This window comes from Coenobita brevimanus, chromosome 1, assembly GCF_032717465.1.
Source record: "Coenobita brevimanus isolate Jiangsu-jjx chromosome 1, ASM3271746v2, whole genome shotgun sequence".
Lineage (NCBI taxonomy): Eukaryota > Metazoa > Arthropoda > Malacostraca > Decapoda > Coenobitidae > Coenobita > Coenobita brevimanus.
The window spans coordinates 36,417,771-36,432,310 of NC_136954.1; the positions used below are offsets into that span (position 1 = coordinate 36,417,771).

A 14,540-nucleotide genomic window follows, 5' to 3' on the forward strand; every position below is an offset into this window, starting at 1 on the left:
ACTCTTGGCGTTGAAGTGGTCTTGGCGTTTTGAAGTGGCCTTGGCGTTGAAGTGGTCTTGGAGTTGAAGTGGTCATGACGTTGAAGTGGCGTTGGCTTTGAAGTGGTTTTGGTGTTGACAATGAAGTGGTGTTGGCTTAGACCTGACTTGATTGGTGAGTTTGCTGAAAGACTTGACCCAGGAAGGAAAGAAGCGTCAACGGCAATGGGAGATCCTTATACTGTTTCATGTCATGAAGCCAGATGTATAGCCTGATAGATGGAAAATAATGACGGAGAGAAACACGGAAATATCATGCGGAGAGGTAGAACAAAAGGGAAGGACAGTATGGAGAGAATGACTGGAGACAGAAGGGCCCCTTTTAGTCGCCTCTTGTAAGTAGAGATAATGAGGAAGTAAACCCCCCCCCCCTTTCCTCAGTGGGATTGAAGAAGGTGCAGTGCCAAACTTTGACCTTGGTGTGAAAAGTAAATATGTATCTGATTTACATGCAATGCACGGAAATAAAGGTTCTGAAATATATGAAAGCTGCGAAATATGCGCCCCGTGTGTTACGAGTGAATAAAAAAAAAAAATACACTTGCGGACAGAAATATCGCTCAACTTTAGAATCGAATCAATACGGAACCCTACATTATATTCTGGAAAGACTGTTTTGTTCCTAAGGTTGCATTGCTGGATTTTCAAATCTTTACTCATCCTCGTTATATATCGTAAGGAAGTGAATCGATTTTTATGCCCACTGTATATATAAAAAAGCAATAGCCAAGCACATTAATGTTTGTATTTTAACTTGTAAATCTTTCAGTAGCCAAGCATATTATTATTTACATTGGATTCACTTGTAAATCTTCATTAGCTGAGCACATTATTATTTACCTATATATTCACATGTAAATCTTTCGGTAACCGATCCCATTAATATTCATCTATTGACGTGTAATTCATTCCCACTGTCTTCTTTCAGGTGGACCCAAAAGTACGTGGTGTTGGACTGCAGCACGGAGATGGCCAAGAGTCTTATCATTGACCATGTAAGGGACGTGCATATGGGTCGACGCAACTACCACTACCTTATGTCCGGCCTTGTGAGTACCACCACCCCCACCCTCTCTCATAATCTCACTCCTGCCCCCAACCCCACTCCACCCTCCCTCATAATCCTCCACCGTCCCCGTTACCCCACTCCACCCTCCCTCATAATCCTACTCCAGCCACCAGCTCCACTCCACCCTTCTTTATAGTCCTGCTCCTGCCACCAACCCCACTCCACCCACCCTTATAGTCCTACTCCCGCCCTCAACCCCACTCCACCCTCCCTTATATTCCTTCTCTCGCCACCATCACAACTCCACCCTCCCTCATAATCCTACTGCCGTCCCCTAACCCACTCCACCTTCCCTTATAATCTTATTCCCGCCCCCAACCCCACTCCACCCTCCCGTACAATCCTACTCCAGTCTCAACCCTTCTTCACCCTCCTCCCGACCCTACCATCCTCCTGACCCAACCATCCTCCTGACCTTCCCTTACATTCCAACTGCTTCCCACCGCCCAGCCTCATATTCCTACCTTCCACACCTCACATTCCTTTCGTTGTTCTTGTATCTCGTCATGAGTACAGCTTCTCATCTCGCCACCCCATCTCCTTTATCATCCCAGACCTCTCTTACTCTGTTTAACCCTTGTTCTTCTTCAGCAGTGTGATTGGGGACTTGGATAATAACGTCGACTATTCTGGTTCGTGCTCAAGGAAATAATTAACATCATTCTCCTTACCTCATTATTTGCATTTATGACGCCACCCCCACTACTGCAGCTTCCCTATGTCTTCCCCTTCTCTTTGCTCGTACTCCTTAATGACTCTTATACACTGGTTAGGCGTAAATCTGTTTATCTGTTGACTCCCCTTTTATTCGTTCCCCTATCATTTATCACCTTACATTTATTTTAATCTTCCTTTCACCCCGTATCTCCATGTGCCTCATCAAGACTCGTGTTTCCAACGAACAGAAATGCATCTTTTCTGTTTTGCTTCTCATTAACTATCCTTTTTTTCTCTCTTCCGACATTCACCATTTCTGTTTTACTTCACGTTTTTTCTTCACTTCTCTTTCTACTTTCACCTTTTCTGTTTAACTTCACCTATATTATGCCTTCATAATTACTCTCCACTTTCACTGGTTATCCCGGACCTCCATCCCTCATGATGTATCACTTCACACTTGCCTTCTGGTCAGGTTACCCTCCCCACACCCATTAATGACTCTTAGACTGTCTCAACTGTTTCTCTATCTACTCTCTCTTCATCTACCCTTATCAGTTATCACCTTATTCGTGCCTCTTGTATCATTTATCATCCCACTCCTGCCTCGTGTACACTATTATTTATCGCCACACTCCTGCCTCATATCATTTATTACCTCACTCCTGCCTCTTATATCATTTATCACCTCACTCCTGCCTCTTATATCATTTATCACCTCACTCCTGCCTCTTATATCATTTATCACCTCACTCCTGCCTCTTATATCATTTATCACCTCACTCCTGCCTCTGATCACCTTACCTAAATCTCTTCACCCTTATCATTTGTCACCTCACCCCTGCCTCTTACAGTATATCGTTTATCACCTCATTCCTTACTCATATCATTTATCACCTCACTCCTGCCTATCATCACTTTACCAAAGACCTTTTCCCTTATTATTTATCACATACCCTTTTCATTTATCACCTCACTTCTTCCTTTATTATTTTTTATTTAGGTTCTTTATTTATCATTCAGTACAAGCCTCAGCACTGTGGGGAACACTGACCCTGAAGCCCAAGCAGGGAAGGGTGCATGAGAGCAAAGGAAAAAAAAAGTTGGTATCTTAGGGCATAGAAGGTATAGAAGTAATTATCATTAAAAGCACAATAATGAACAAAGACATACAGTGATACATACATAGTACAAACTTGTTACAGTAATTATCAGTAATGAACAAAGACATACAGTGATACATACATAGTACAAAGTTGTTACAGTAAATAGCATTACATGTTTTGAGACCATTAAAGTGGTACATGATAAACACGTATCTCTTATCACTTTGCCCGAGTCCCCCTCTTTACCCAAATCCCGTTTTCTTCGAGTCACCAACCAACCATTTCTGCTACTTAGAGGTGGAAATTGGACCTTTCCTACGACACTTGTATTGTCCTTCGCTAAATATTTTCTGAACTCCTCTTCCCAAGCGGTTTATGTTATATTTTACACCTTCCATAGCCTCTTTCTTTGTCTAAGCAATTTATTTACATCTTACACTTTTCATACGTTCTCTCCCTAAGCGATTTATTTTGCATCATAAACCCATCGTAACACCTCTCCCTTTCGTAACTCCTCTTCATAAGCGATATAGTTTGCATCTTACATCTTTCGTAACTCCCTGAGCAATTTATTTTATATACATCTTGCGCCTTTCTTAACGGCTCTTCATAAGCGATTTATTCTATATACATCTTACACGTTTCATAACTCCCCTCCTTAAGCGATTCCTTTTACTTATTAAACCTTTCGTAGCTCCTGTTCATAAGGGATTTATTATGCATCATACATCTTACTTTTGAGTTACGTATACGGTATCTGTTCAGTATCAACACATTATGGTTCAGTAACCCCCACAAGATGTACAGGAGACATCGTAGTGCTTGATCCTTAGTTATCAGTGTCTATCCTACATCATTTATTCATTAATTACTACACAGCCACACCCACTCCCACACCAACAGACTGAGCCATCCCGACAATACAAAATACCATCAGAAGAATTTCTAGTGAGCGCAGTTTATGAGTCACCCTGTACTACTACTACTGCTATTACTACTACTACTACTACCACTACCACCACCACCACCACCACCACCACCACCACCACCACCACCACCACCACCACCACCGCTACTCCTACTCCTCCTCCTATACCTCCTCCTCCTCCTCCTCCTCCCAAGGATCAAGGCAGAGAATACTTTCTATGATAAAGCCTTCAGCACAAATAACCGGCTCAAATCTCTCTGCACGCAAGAGGGAGACGACTTTGTCAATCTGTGGGACCAATTTTATGAGCAACATACTCTATTCCAGAAAGATGGTCTCCATTTGAACTCAGTAGGAGCGGCACGGCTAGGTAGACTTTTACACCATAAAGTCGCCCTCTTCAGATAAAAAAACGCGGCACGTCCAGGAACAGTAACCTTAACGTAAATAACTACAAAGTCAGATCACCAACTGTTTGGAACGGAAATAGAGTCTGCTATGTTAACGAACGTAGTCTACGTAACAAGTTTGAAGATTAAGAAGCTCTAATTTACCTAGAAAATTATGACATCGTTGGCATCACAGAGTCCTGGATTAACACATCTGACCGTGACTTTCTAGCAGAATACTCATTAACAGGGTACAATATTTTCAGCTGTGAGCGACCACATCGAGTTGGTGGCGGTGTTTTACTATATGTGAAAACTAGTCTCCATCCCCTTGTGCTATCCAAACCCTGTATTACCAACATAGATGCCAGTTATGTTCAGCTAAGTATTAATTCACACAAAATAAATATGTCTCATCTATCGTCCTCCAGCACAGTCAACTGAGACAGATGAAAAACTTTATGATCAAATTGCGGAAATTTGTTGTCAAGAGGATAGCGTAATTTTTGGAGACTTTAATCTACCGGTAACAAAGTGGGGTGAACCACTGACGGCACACTCAGGACAAGAGCTTTATACGAATCTTCAAGAAAGCCCCCTTTCCCAACACGTAGAATACCCAACGAGAGGAAACAATATCCTAGACATCATCTTGACTACAAATGATAACCTAGTCAACAACGTTGAAATAGGACCTAAGTTTAGTTCCATTGATCATCGAATTATACAGTTTAATATTACTACTGAAAAAGTAAAAGAAACAGAGAGCAAAGAAAAGGTCCCAGATTATCGTTGAGCTAATTTCAGCAGGCTCAGAGCGCTACTTGCAACTGCAGATTGGAATCAAATGTCTGAAACCGATGACATAAACCAAGCATGGGAAATATTCACCAAAAAATTTAATGAAGTGGTAAAGTCATGTGTGCCACTACGTAACAGACGTCCAGCTGGAAATGGTAAACCAAAGTGGTGGTCCAGTGAAATTAAAAGTAACTTAATAGCCAAAAAACAGGCATACCATAAATATAAAGCTACACAAAATAATGATGATAAATTACAGTACGATAATCTACGCCGCATATCGAAAAGACTTATTAAACAAAGCAAAGGAGCACTGGAGATCCACATTGCTAATACGTGCAAATCAAACCGTAAAGAATTTTACAGTTACATTAGAAAGAAAAAGGTTATGACTACATCAATAGGTCCTCTAGAAACAAACAATGGCAAACACACTGAAAATGAGGTCGAAATGGCAAACATTCTTAACGATTACTTTGCGTCTGTTTTTACAGTAGAAAACACCACCAGAAACCTACTGCTACCCACAAACCAAGCAAATAGCACAGTCCTTAGTAACTATGCTATCCATAATAACGATATCCTTTCAGCCATAAATCGTACGAACATAAACAAAACCCCTGGCCCCGATAAAATATCACCAAGAACTCTCAAAGAAACAAAACATGAGTTACTGCTGCCACTCTCTGTCTTATTCAATAAATCATTAAGTACTGGGAAAGTTCCATGCGAATGGAAACTATCAAATGTAACACCAATTTTCAAAAAAGGAAATGAGTCGCACCCAGGAAATTACAGACCAATCATCTTAACACCAGTGGTGTGCAAGTTAATGGAAAAAATCATAAGAGATTAAATAGTTAATTATCTAGAAGAAAATAATATAATTAAAGACTCGCAGCATGGATTAAGACATCGTCGTTCATGCTTAACTAACTTACTGGACTTCTTCCATGATGTTTACAAATCATACGATGACTCAAGAGCAGTAGATATAATTGACCTCGACTTTCAGAAAGCATTTGACACTGTCTCTCACAAGCCTCTCATGAGAAAAATAGAAGCACATGGAATAAAAGGAAATACGCAGAAATGGTTACAAGACTGGCTTTCAGATCGAAAACAGCGAGTTGTGATAAACGGAAAGGAATCCAAATGGCGTAATGTGATCAGTGGCGTTCCCCAAGGCTCAGTACTTGAACCGATACTTTTTATTATCTATATAAATGATATTATTGAGAGTCTAAATTGTAAAGTATCCAAATTTGCAGATGATACTAAAATAACCAGTAAAGTTACCTCAAAATTACAGTGGCAGCAGTTACAAAATGACCTTAATACTTTAGCAAGCTGGGCAGAAAAATGGCAAGTGAAATTCAACACAGAAAAATGTGAAGTACTTCATATTGGAAGTAACAACGTCAATGCGAATTACAAAATGAACAATATTCAGTTATCAAGTACAGACAATGAAAAGGATCTTGGTGTGATAATATCAAATGACCTAAAACCAAGCAAGCAGTGTACTAAGGCGGTTAAAATTGCAAACAAGCTGGTGGGTTTTATTGGAAGAACTTTCGAGTTTAAATTGGAAAAAGTCATACTTGCCTTGTACAACACGCTAGTGCGCCCCCATCTTCAGTATTGTGTGCAATTCTGGTCTCCGTACTACAGAAAGGACATAGAAAAATTAGAGAATATTCAGCGAAGAATCACAAAAATGATACCACGACTCAGAAACAAACCATATGAGGAACGCCTTGAATTTAAATTATTTAGCCTAACGAAGTGCAGGTTAAGAGGGGACCTTATTGAAGTTTTCAAAATCATGAAGGGATATGACAACTTAGACATGAATAAATATTTTGATATAGACCGGTTGAGTCAAACCAGAAGTAATGGCTACAAAATTTTGGGAAAGCGATTCCAATCCCTCGAAGCAAAATACTTCTTCTTTAACAGAGTTGTAAATATCTGGAACAGATTACCCACAGATACCGTGAATCGTATCTCAATTGAGACATTCAAAAACAAATTAGACAAGTATTTGCACGAGAATCCTCAGCTGACTCTTTTTCTGTCCAAATAACTCGCTTTTATAGCTACGGTACATGTAAGTTCATGCCCCTTTTGTCTACAAGACACCCCATAAACAACGTACCCATACATAGTGTTGCGTCACGTTATTATACATTTTTCAATTTATTCAGTGCAAACAAAGCAATATAAGCACAGATCAGGATCTGCACAGATAACCCTGAGTTAACGGTCACTACTCTTACTTTCAACCTGTGATGGGCTGTGGATCACTGAGGGTCCCTGTTAGTCAAGCGACCACCATCGGGATTTTTTTTAATGTACCAGGGGTCACTGCTTCAGGATGAAACTTGTGTACTTGTCCCATATGGGAGAGTTCCTTGTCTCAGTGGAGCGAACGGAGCTAGGGCCTGATTGACTGCTGCCTACCTTAAAAGCGCCAGGCAAGGCTGCCGCACCACCCCTAAACATCCACACTGTGCAGTCCCCTCGTGTCTACAGGACACCCCGTAAACTTAATATTGCATCACATCACGTCATTATACGTTTTTCGATTTACCCAAAGCAAATGAGGTAATATACAGTAAGCACAGATTAGGATCTGCACAGACAACTCTGAGTTAACGGTCACTACTCTTACTTTCGACCTGTGATGGGCTGTGGATCACTGAGGGTCCCTGTTAGTCAAGTGACCACCATCGGGATTTTTTTTAATGTACCAGGGGTCACTGCTTCAGGATGAAACTTGTGTACTTGTCCCACATGGGAGAGTTCCTTGTCTCAGTGGAGTGAACGGAGCTAGGGCCTGATCGACTGCTGCCTACCTAAAAAGCACCAGGCAAGGCTGCCACACCACCCCTAAACATCCACTCTGTGCATTGCACATCCACACTGTGCACTGTGCAGTCCCCTTTATCTAAGACACCCGTCTTATATATTTTTCAATCTCCCCAATGCAAAGAAGGCAATATAAGCACAGATTAGGATCTGCACAGATAGCCCAGAGTAAACGGTCACTACTCTTACTTTCGACCTGTGATGGGCTGTGGATCACTGAGGGTCCCTGTTAGTCAAGTGACCACCATCGGGATTTTTTTTAATGTACCAGGGGTCACTGCTTCAGGATGAAACTTGTGTACTTGGCCTACATGGGAGAGTTCCTTGTCTCAGTGGAGCGAACGGAGCTAGGGCCTGATTGACTGCTGCCTACCTCAAAAGTGCCAGGCAAGGCTGCCGCACCACCCCTAAACATCCACACTGTGCAGTGTGTAGCTTCCACGTTATGTCCACAGACTTCCCATTAACTCAATGTACCGGTTTATAATGTCATGCCGTAACTATTAGTTTATTTGTTTACTTTCTCTTCCAGTTACTCAATCGGGTAGCTTATAGGTAAAGTATTATAGAATGTGACTTTTCCTTTCCAGTGTTTCCTATAAAATTTCCATGTCAGTTTTTCCATGCTGCATGGTGGTTTTTCTCACTTTTTCCTAGAGGGTTTGGTGGTGGGGGGAGCCTTCTTGCTTTACTATCCTTATCCTTCAGCATGTAGAGTTAGATCTTGTAGTCATAGTTTTCTCTGTAACAAGCAGCCTCGAAAGGACCATAAGGTCTGTTGCTGTTTGCATTTTTATGCAATCCTATGTAACCCTCCTCCTCCTCCTCCTCCTCCTCCTACTACTACTACTACTACTACTACTACTAATACTGCTACTACTACTACTACTGCTACTACTACTACTACTACTACCGGTACTACCACTGCTACTACACCAGGTTTTCACCTGTGCTTATGTCTGTTAGATAATTACAGTTCATGAGTTACATTTAAGATGGAAAGATGTGATATTCAAAACAAATCTCGGAGGAGGCGTCACGAAATTTCCGATCAACTTAACAGCGTCGCATACTTGTTTGGCTCTTTTAACACCTTTTTCTTAGCGGTTTATTTTGCCCATTTCGCCTATATATTTTGTCTTACTGGTAATTGAGGTGGGGATTGGAGTTAATTAGTGAAGTGGGTAGCGAGGATACTTGGGAAATGATGGGAAAGGGTGTAGGAAGGAAGGGAGGGAAGGGGAAGAGAATGAGAGGAAGATGGAGGAGAAGGGAGGTAAGGATGGGAAAGGGAATGAAGGAAGAAGGGCAAGAGAGAGAAAGAGAGAGAGAGAGTGAGAGATTTTCAAATATCGACAATCGTAGTAAAAGAAAAAAAAATAACTTTCCGACAGCATCACATACATAGTCCACCGCCTTAAAAATATGCAAAGCAGATTAAAAAAGTAAAGAAAAACTAAAAAAACGCGTACTGTGATACCAAGACCGAAATTAATCCCTTCTATGTGTCCAGTCTGTGAAAAAAAAGGTGATATTTGTGTTGTTGGGGAGGTAAAAATATATGATTAGTGAATAAGAAAATTAATCTCAAAGCCGACTTGGTGAATTAACCATTTCGTGCATATCAGGTTTTCTTGTACCTAAACTCTCGCACGTGACAGGTTAATGAACACCCTAACTCCTCTCTTTCTAAGGTCTCTACGGAGCTGAATCTGAATGTAGCAAGAATTTAAAACGTCATCGGTGTGAAGTGGTTAGAAAAACAAGTATTAATAAATTTGGTTAGTGAATGCCGTGGAGCACTCCACCTAACACTAATTAAATGTAAATTAGAAAATAAAATACTGTGGTGGTCCTTGACAGGTCAAATAAATTAACCGTATGATTTAATTAAGATAAGCAAACTTTAATTTTGACGGCAGTAAAATACTCATTAAAAGGGCTGTCTCTGTCGTATTTAAAATCAAATATTTGTCCCTCCTCTTTCAGCGCCAGGTGATGGTGGTGGTTGGGGGGGGGGGAGCGAGGGAGGAATTACTCTCCCGTCATCTGGGCTACTAAGTTATCTTCTCCGTGTAGCACCAGATGACTGTCTCCCCCGTTTCCTTGATCGTTGTCATCGTGGGGAGCTTCGGAAACGTCAAATGAGACGCTGTGTGGGGGAGTATAGCAGGGTACCTTAATGGACTCCATGGTGTGTGGAGGTTTGGTTGCTGGGTGAACGTCACATCTGAGTCTCCACTCTATTCTGTCCTCTCCCCCCCCCCCACCTTAGATCACTGTCACTGCCTCAACTAATTTTGCAGGGCCCTTTTCTTCTACTGATGCTTCTTCCTTCCTTTTCTCCTTTCCTCCCTATTCCATCTTCTGCTCTAAAAAGAGTGGAATTTTCCATATTCGTAAAAATTTTCATCAGTAGCCTTCAGCATGTTACAGCATTAAGGATCAGGGCCTGTGCACTGTTGGTCTGGCCAATTGTGGGGACCATGGTTGTTCGGCACCACCCAGGTGTGTGGACCTGTGCATATGCGGAACTGCTACTAAGCTACAGCCGCGGATCCGTGGATGCCGTTGCTTTGTGGGTGGACTCTCGGGCATTGGCCATTGGCCCAGCATTGTGCTGGGAGCCTCTCGTCTCCCACTTGGTGTTGCTATCCCTTCCTGGACAGGGAGTGCTTGTTTGGAACTTGGACCCTGCTTGTGGAAATGGCCGAGCCTCTAGACTCCGGGTTCTGCTCACGCGATCCTTTCTTCTTCAGCAGTTATGTTGAGCCTTTTCCTTACAATCTATGATTGTGCAAATTGTCTCCATTTCTTCCTGCCTCAGTTCTGCTGATGTTTTGACCCTGATGATGACCCTGGCTTCTCGTGATGATACGTTTCTGGCTCTTCCCGCTGTTTCCCAACCTGTACTCACCTCTTCTGTTTCTTCCCACTTCACTACGCCAGTTTCCACCTCACAGTCCCCTACTCCGACATCCCTGTCCACCTGTTCATCTTACATAGTAACTTCTGAACCTTATTTGCCTCCACCCTCTCCTCCATCTACCCTTCCTGTTCTTCGGATTCCTTGTCCCATTCTCATACTTCTTCCCTTCTCACTAACCCTGTCTTGACCATCTCTCTTTTCGGGCCCCAGACCTTGTCTCAGAATTTTAACGTCACCTCACAAATGGATGATCACTAGCTTCATCTCTCTCTCTGTTACATAAGGTAGGCACTGATGTTACATCCTCTGTGTGACCCAGTGGGTTTCATCATCTTAAAGTGTTCAGTGCAACCCTGCCAGAAGAAGTTAAATCTTTAGTTGATCCATCCGGCATTCCAAGCACAGTCTCACCAGATGCACAGTTAAATTCGTCTATACGCACTGTCAGTCTTCCCTCTTTCTTCTCCTTGGGTAATCAAAATTTTGCTTACTGTTTTGGGAATATTCGATTCATTCTTTCTACCAGCATCATCCAAAACTTTCTATACACTGTTACATCAGTCATCTTCATGGACGCCATCTATAACCAGCTAACATTGCTAAAACTGTATTTGAATCTCACAATCTTCCTTCTTCAGTTAATAGAAGTCTATTAACCACTTTCAGTCTAGTGCCATATTTGTTTATTTATTTATTTATCTTTCCCTTCACCATCAGAGGAAGATAAGGATCTACGAGTATTTACAGGAGCATTCATAAGTGTTTCTTTCCTTCCCAGAGTCACGCACCAGCAATGCAGTAAAAAGAGTGGTAAATTCAGTAGAAAAAAATTGTTTTGCCTTTTATTTAATCCCAAGTATATAAATTTGAGTGCTTAAATGGAATGTAATGGGTTGTTAGATGCCACTTGGAGACTCAAAAAGAGAACTTCTGGATAAGATAGCAGATTACGAGGTGCTACCCAAAAGTTTCTGAAATTTGAAAGCAGGGCAGAAACCGTTGGTCATACAGTGTGTGGATGCTAGGTGGCGGTGCATGTACGCTTTGTTTGTTACTGTGTCAATGTGCAGGGTGGATGCATTTGCTGAATGTTTGTGTGCTTTCATCATTGCGTTTGGGTTAATTTGCAAATTTTGTGAACTATAAAATGGAGGATGTGAAAGAGCAACGTGTGTGCATCAAGTTTTGTGTGAAACTCGGGAATAGCGTGGCATAAACTCGTAAAATGGTAAAACAAGCATTTGGTGACAGTGCTTTAGGGGCTACACAAACCTATGACTGGTTTAAGCGTTTTAAAAATGGACAAACGTTAACAGATGATGGTGTACGTTTTGGCCGCCCTTCCACTAGTTCAGCTCCTGACAATGTGGCCAGAGTTAGTGCAACCATCCTCGAAGATCGCAGCAGGACAGACCATGATGTTTGTGACATTGTTAGCAAATCGTATGGAACTTGCCAACGCATTTTGTCTGGCGATGTGAGGCAAAAGTATCCAGACAAATGGTGCACAAACAGATGGGTGTTTCACCATGACAATGCACCCATGCAGACAGGCCATGTTGTTCAGCAGTTTTTCGCATAGAAAAACATGCTGGTTCTCCCCCACCCTCTGTATTCACCAGATTTGGCCTCCCATGATTTTTTCCTCTTTCTGAAAATGAAAATCCAGCTGAAATGACTATGATTTGGAACCACTGAGGAGATCCAGGAGAAAATCGCTGACATTGCTGAACAAGCTTATGTTAAAGGACTTCTGGAATGTGTTCCGATCATGGTAGAAATACTGGGATCGATGTCTGAACGCCCAAGGATACTACTTTGAAGGGGTTGGTGGTGATTAGGGCTTGACCAAAGCTTTTTTCCTTCGGAAACTTTTGGGCAGCATCTCGTAAAATTGATGATAAAATAACTACAGTTTAAAAGCAAAATTGGATAGAGGCAAATCACCTCAATTGTAGAACTGATAGCAGATGGACAACCCAAATAAATGTTTGACAAAACAGAGATGAAGTGAGGGGAAGGGTCAGGCATAGGACAAAATGGTTACATGAAATGCAGAGATTCACTTGGATTTGATGGAACAGGCTAACAGCCAAATTATCAGAGTGGGAAATACAAGCCAGTGTATTCGCCCACGAATGTAAATTGTCTGCCATCAGTAAAAAACTACATCAGTAATCCAGGCAGTCGGAGGGATACCATTGCAGCTTCACCAAAATCGAAAAAATAATTCGTAGAATTTCGCTGTTTACTCCTACGAAGTATCTCACTTGCATTCAGAAGCCTGAAATTGGGTATTATTTTGCTGAAGGTCGTTGAATATAAGAGGCCTTTGAAGGATTTCTAATACCTGCCCTTTAAATAGCCGTTCCCTTCATTGAGGGCATGATAGAAAATGACAATGTCAAGCCAAAAGGAGTTGGGGGGTATTTCTTGCAGAATCCTCTGGCAGTCAGAGGCATACCATCGCAGCTTCGGCAAAAGTGTTGACAAGCAAGCCATATATCCCGGGATACTGTCCACGGTTTGGATAGAATTTGCCCACTTGATTTTTTGATGTTTTGGTCACACACACACACACACACACACACACACACACACACACACACACATCTCGCTTCTTCCATTCAGCCATTAGTCAGTCCTATTTGGTAATTGAAGAGCATAATTACTGGTAGATTTTCCATATACTGGCTAAAGTCACCATGTTGTGGCTTAAGTAAAACACTGCCGCAGTAGCCTAGGTGAGCTAACAATATGACAGTACACTCGGTAAAAAAAGTATCGGTGCATAGAGGGTTCGATGTCTTCCGAAAATATTCACTCACGTGCTGGCTGTGTGGGAGGGTTGGTAACTTGTTATGCCTGGCTGTAGCAGGTTCAGAATGTTTATTTATATTTTAGCGAGGGGATACCTCAGATGACGTTATATGACACCTCCCAACACCTCCCAGCACGTCGGACACAAATATTTCAGAGACCTTCGTACCGTGATCCAAAATGTTTCGTTAATGTTGTGCACCGATACTTTTTTTTACCGAGTGTACAGTATATAATAATAATAATAATAATAATAATAATAATAATTTTTATGATGATGATTTTATTATTAGTATAGTAATTATAATAACTCGAGAAAGACCCCTTCGGTCGTTTGATCCGTCACCATTTCTTCATTTTTCGGAATTTGTTCGAACTAAATGTGTATGAATAAACTAGAAGCTGGTAAGGCTCGAAGAAAATGGACTTGGTTTCGTTGGCTAAGTTGCAGAAAACAAACGTATAAGGGGCAACTATAATTAATGCCCAAGGAAAATATTTATAAGACTAAAAAAATATGCACAATCTGAAGCACTAGGGAGTGTTCCTGCAGAGCTTTATCGATATCAGTCCACGCGTCTAGGAGTAGCTGGATAAGCCCGTATACAGACAGACTACGGTCCCTTCATGTATAGATAATAATAATGATAGTACTATTAAAAAGAAGAAGAAGAAGGATGATGGCACAAATAGTACTTCTTCCCCTCCCCGACTTCCTTCTCCTCATTCAGTCGCCGTCACAAACATAATGGTTGATTAATTGAGGGCAACAGAGGTCACCTTCATCCATTTCAGAAACTCGAGTGGCCACTTCCATAGGTAATGACGATTGTGTACGTATGTGCATTCCTGTGTCCCTCCGCCGTTTCTCGTTTGGCCGTCCAGCTGGTGCATCTGTCCGTTTGCCCATCTATCCATACCTCTGTCC

The 14,540-nt window shown here is 41.7% G+C and overlaps 1 pseudogene; it reads left to right on the top strand.

Moving 5' to 3' along the window:
* The window catches only part of LOC145394155 (glutamate receptor 1-like), an 804,310-nt pseudogene that overhangs the window by 646,128 nt on the left and 143,642 nt on the right, over nucleotides 1-14,540 (top strand).